General features: G+C 39.6%; 1 non-coding gene across 1 annotated transcript; it reads left to right on the top strand.

Annotated features, from left to right (window-relative positions):
- The first annotated feature begins 5,195 nt into the window (after nucleotides 1-5,195).
- LOC148803795 (small nucleolar RNA R71) lies at nucleotides 5,196-5,302 on the top strand. Its single transcript, XR_016081653.1, has one exon. It is a non-coding gene; the product is annotated as a small nucleolar RNA R71 (small nucleolar RNA).
- The last annotated feature ends 384 nt before the right edge of the window (nucleotides 5,303-5,686 follow it).

Genomic DNA, 5,686 nt, shown 5'->3' with positions numbered 1-5,686 from the left:
TTAACATATGTATAAGATCCAAGGAAAGGAGAATATGAATTTCTTCAAAGTCCAGCCTTCACTCCCAATCAATATATAAATTAGCTCCTTAATTGTCAAAGTTAATAATCTAATTGCTCTAAGTTTCACATCTGTAACTATATCTTAATGAGAGTTCAACTTTAGTATGTCCCTTTGAACCTCAGTTGGCACCAAAATTACTTATTTGTAGGGGTGAGTGCATTTTATGCTCCGTCTCACCCTTTTCTTCTTCTTTTAGTGTGAGTGCATTTTATACTCCATCTCACACTCTTCTTTTTCTCTTTTTTTTTTTTTGGTGTGAGTGCATTTTATGCTCCATCTCACACAGGTCACATGCTTGAGGTAGATAACAAGACTCATGTTCTGAGCTACTAGTTTTACTATTTAGCTCAAAATAGCGGAGTCAATTTGGGCTCAATTATTGAACCTCATGTATCAGTAATTCAGATGTGCACTAGCTTTCTTGACCATTAACAATGAAATCAAGGGCTTCCATACACATGAAGGTAGTTAGGGCTAGTCATGCTGAAAGGCATATTCAGCTCCCATTTTCTCATGCATATATCAAACTGGGCTATTCACAAGAATAAAAACTTAACAAGTACATCAGTCTCCCTCAACTCATTGAATTCCTTCTTAAAAATCATCAAATAAATAGTAATGAACTTGAGGGGTTCCAGTCTTTTTTTTTTGGTTATGTCTTTGCCTGCATATGTGTGTTGGGGTGAATGAAGTGCATGGTTTCAGCCCCCATATCCTAGCCTCGGGCTCACTCCCCCACACTTAAGATGAACATTGTCCTCAATGTTCGTAGTGTTAGGGAATCACACTTGCTAGAGCAAACAGAAGAAAAGAAAAGGATGAATAGTGTCCTTAAAGAATTGGAATTTTGAGAGAGAGATCTTTATTTTACTAACTAATATTCTAAAAAGATAAATGACAAAATGATGCCTTAACCTGTTCATGAGCAAGCATAGAAGATCACTGGTTATCAAGATAAACAGTGAATGGAGGGGGTATAGTACCGCCCATTAAATATGGATTCAGGCGCTGACCATTTACTTTAAATGTGCCCTGAACCGGGTGGGTGATTTCTATAGCCCCATGGGGAAAAACCTGTGAAATGGTAAAGGGTCCAGACCACCTGGATCTCAGCTTACCTGGAGACAAGCGGAGACGGGAATTTTATAACAATACCTGCTGGCCTACATAAAAGTCTTGTCTCAGCAAGTTCTTATCATGCCAGTTTTTTATTCTTTCTTTATAAACTTTGGCATTCTCATAGGCGGCAAGTTTGAATTCATCCAATTCATTCAATTGCAACCACCTTTTAGCCCCTGTGGCCTGAATGTCAAAATTTAAGAATTTAAGAACCCAATAGGCTTTGTGTTCTAATTCAACTAGTAAATGGCATGCTTTACCAAAGACCAATCTATAGGGGTACATGCCAATGGGTGTCTTAAATGCAGTTCTGTATGCCCACAATGCATCATCTAATTTGATGGACCAATCTTTTCTAGCAGATGCTACGGTCTTTTCCAGAATTCTTTTGAGTTTCCTGTTAGCCAACTCCACTTAGCCACTAGTTTGAGGGTGATAAGGGGTAGCGAATTTATGTGTAATTCCATATTTCTGCATTAACCTCTCAAATTAGCTATTGCATAAGTGAGTTCCTCTATCACTAATTATAGCTCGCAAAGTGCCAAATCGGGAGAATAGCTTCTTTAGGAAGTGTACCACCCTCCTTGAGTCATTTGTGGGCAAAGCCATGGCTTCTACCCATTTGGATACATAGTCAACTGCAACAAGGATGTACTTATTCCCAAAAGAATTCGGGAAAGGTCCCATGAAATCTATACCCCAAACATCAAAGATTTCACAGATCAAAATATTGGAAAGGGAAATTTCATTCCATCAGGAAATGTTTCTGGTTATCTCCGGAAATTCTTCTTGAATGTTGCTAGTTATCTCCTCTTTTGAGCTTACCTTGTCCAACCGGGAGAGATGGTCAGCAGCCAGGTTTGCAGTACCCTTCATGTCTCTAATCTCAATGTCAAACTCTTGCAACAAAAGGATCCACCTGATCAGTCTTGGTTTTGAGTTTTTCTTAGTAAGCAAGTGCCTTAATGTCGAGTGATCTGTGTAGACAACAACCTTGGACAATATCAGATATGAATGAAACTTGTCAAGTGCAAATATTACTGCTAACAGCTCTTTTTCTGTAGTGGTGTAATTGAGTTGGGGTCCATTCAAGGTTTTGCTAGCATAGTAAATTGGCTGAAAATGTTTGTTCATTCTTTGTCCTAAAACAGCTCCTATAGCATAATCACTCGCATCACACATTAATTCAAATGGGAGGGTCCAATCGGGTGCTACCATGATAGGTGCATGGGTCAATTTGTCTTTCAAGATGTTGAAAGCATGAAGGCATTCAATTGAAAATTCAAAAGTCACTTCTTTCTGAAGCAAGGTAGATAATGGCTTGGCAATTTTTGAGAAATCCTTAATAAACCTCCTATAGAATCCGACATGTCCTAAAGAACTTCTCAAAGAACGAACAGATGTTGAGGGTGGCAATTTTTCAATTGCCTCCACCTTGGCCTTGTCGACTTCTATACCTCTTTGAGAGATCTTGTGTCCAAGCACTATGCCTTCTTGCACCATAAAATGGCATTTCTCCCAATTCAACACAAGATGTGTTTCTTCGCATCTAGTAAGCACCTGTTCCAGATTATTCAAACATGAATCAAACGAAGAACCAAAAACTGAAAAATCATCCATAAAGATCTCAATAAAATTTTCAACCATATCAGAAAATATAGACATCATACATTGCTGAAAGGTTGTTGGGGCATTGCATAATCCAAAGGGCATCCTTTGGTATGCAAAGGTACCATATGGGCAAGAAATAATAATACTCATGCGTGGCTAGCCGCTCTAACATTTGGTCCATAAATGGGAGAGGGAAATGGTCCTTTCGGGTGGCTTCATTTAATTTTCTATAATCAATACACACACGCCATCCAATGATGGTACGAGTATGGATGAGTTCATTTTTCTCATTTGGAACAACAGTCATACCCCCTTTCTTGGGCACAACTTGCACAAGGCTTACCCAAGAACTATCAGAAATAGGATAAATGATCCCGGCATCTAACAGCTTAATTATTTCAGCCTTTACCACTTCTTTCATGTTGGGTTGCTGTCCTCTTCCATCAAAATTCTGTGAGTGCAGATTGATGGATTAATGCCTTCGATATTCTCTACCTTCCAAGCTATAGCATTTTTGTGTTCTCGCAACACTCTTAATAACTTTTTTTTTTTGTAAGGGATTTAGTGCTGCGGAAATTATTACGGTGAGATCTGATGGTTCCTCAAGGAAAGCATACTCTAAATGGGAAGGTAATTGCTTCAATTCAAGGGTGGGGGGTTCTTGGGATGATGGCTTACCTAATGGTCCAGGCAATTTGCCTAAGTTCTCTAACTTGATAAACCCCTTTCCCTTGAATTGAGGCTTATCATTTAGGTATGCTATCATGAGGTTTATTTCTTCATTTTCTCCTTTTTCAAGTTCTCCCTGCTGGAGGCAGAGTTCAAGAGGATCAACATATCTACTTACCTGGAAGCATTCATCAATTGTCAATTCAATGGCATCAATCATAAAACAAGAATCATCACTAGAGGGTGCATGTTTCATAGCATCAGACATTTTAAAAATAACCTCCTCATCTTGTATCCTAAGGCTGAGTTGTCCTTGTTGGACATCAATCATTGCTTTCCCAGTAGCCAGGAAATGTCTCCCTAAGATAAGCGGGACTTCTACATCTTCTTGCATGTCCAACACAATGAAATCAACTGGAAAAATGAATTTGTCAACTTTAACTAAAACATCTTCTATGATCCACCTAGGATGTCTAATGGATCTATTAGCCAATTGTAATGCCACTTTAGTGGGTTGGGGTTCATTCAATCCCAATTTCTTGAAGATAGAATATGGCATTAAATTGATGCTAGCTCCCAGGTCACATAAAGCTTTTTCAATTTTTAGACTGCCTATAGTACAAGGAATAGTGAAACTCCTTGGATCTTTAAGTTTCTAAGACAGCTTGTTCAGAAGGATAGCAGAGCATTCCTCATTTAAAGCAACTGTAGCCACATCTCCCAATTTCCTTTTGTTTGCCAATAATTCTTTCAAAAACCTTGCATAGTGTGGTATTTGGGCTAAAGCATCAGCAAAAGGAATATTAATGTGTAAACTTTTAAAAATTTCAAGAAACTTACCAAAATCATTCTCCAATTTCTGTTGCTTCAGCCTGTTAGGGAATGGAACTTGTGGCTGCTGGTGCATCCCTTGTTGTGCTTCTGGTTGTTCCTTCTTCTGTTGTCCGGTTCCAAGGCTTGTTTCTGCCTTGGGTTCAGCCCAATTCTTCTTTTCTACCTCGAGCAACTCTTTTCCACTTCTTAAGGTAATAGCTTGCACTTGCTCTCGTGGATTCACTTCAGTGTTGCTTGGAAGAGTTCTTGGCATTCTGGAAGAGATTAATTGTGCCAATTGCCCCACTTGGTTTTCCAGGTTTTTGATTGAGGCTTCCTGGTTCTGGAACCTGGTTTCCGCACTTACTATAAATTTTGTCATCAGTTCCTCCAAATTGGACTTTGGTTCGGGCTGATGATAAGTCTGGTGGAAAGGCTTGGAAGTATGCTGACTTGGCCTGGACTGATTTGAATGTCCCCTCCATCCTGGGTGAAAGGTATGGTGACTTTGGTAACCCTGCTGTCTTGATGAATTGCTGACATAGTCGACTTATTCAGTAGATGGCCTAAACTGATTGCCAACTTGGCAGTCAGTACTAATGTGGCCTCCCCCACACAATTCACAAGTAAGAGGCTACACATGCATGGCAACTATCTGCATTTCATCAATTTTCTTACTGATTGCTCCTATTTGTGCAAATAGTGTTGTATAAGTATCAACATTATGCAGGCCTTGCTGCTTCCTAGTTTGAGCCCTTTCAGAATGCCATTGATAGTTGTTGGCTGCCATTTCCTCAATAAGTGCATGGGCAACCTCAGGAGTTTTATTATTTATGGATCCTCCGGCTATAACATCTAGTATGGTCTTATTTGAGTTGGTAAGACCATTATAGAAAGTCTGCACTTGCAGCCAAATGGGGAGGCCATGGTGAGGAACTCTCCTTAGAAGCTCCTTCTATCGTTCCCATGACTCGTATAAAGATTCCCCCTCTTGCTGGAAAAAAGTAGTGATGTCATTCCTCATTTTAGCAGTTTTAGAAGGGGGAAATATTTAGAGAGAAAACGGATAGCCATTTCATCCCACATAGCTATTGATCCTGCCGGTAATGAATTCAGCCATGCTTTGGCTTTATCCTTCAAAGAAAATGGGAATAACCTCAATCTAATGGCATCATCACTTACCCCATTGTGTTTGAAGGTATCACATATTTCTAAAAAGTTAGAAATGTGTGCATTGGGATCTTCATGGGCCAAACCACAGAATTGCACCATGTTTTGAATCATTTGAATGATGGCCGGTTTGATCTCAAAGTTGTTAGCAGCAATATTGGGCCTGATAATGCTGGAGGCAGCTCCAGTGAGTGTGGGTTTGGCATAAGCCATCATAGTCCTCTGCTCAGCTATTTCTTGA

This window comes from Nelumbo nucifera, chromosome 1, assembly GCF_055504915.1.
Source record: "Nelumbo nucifera cultivar China Antique chromosome 1, China Antique-T2T, whole genome shotgun sequence".
Taxonomy (NCBI): domain Eukaryota; kingdom Viridiplantae; phylum Streptophyta; class Magnoliopsida; order Proteales; family Nelumbonaceae; genus Nelumbo; species Nelumbo nucifera.
The sequence above is the reverse complement of the archived record's forward strand: the minus strand, read 5'-3'. Positions and strand labels throughout refer to the sequence as shown.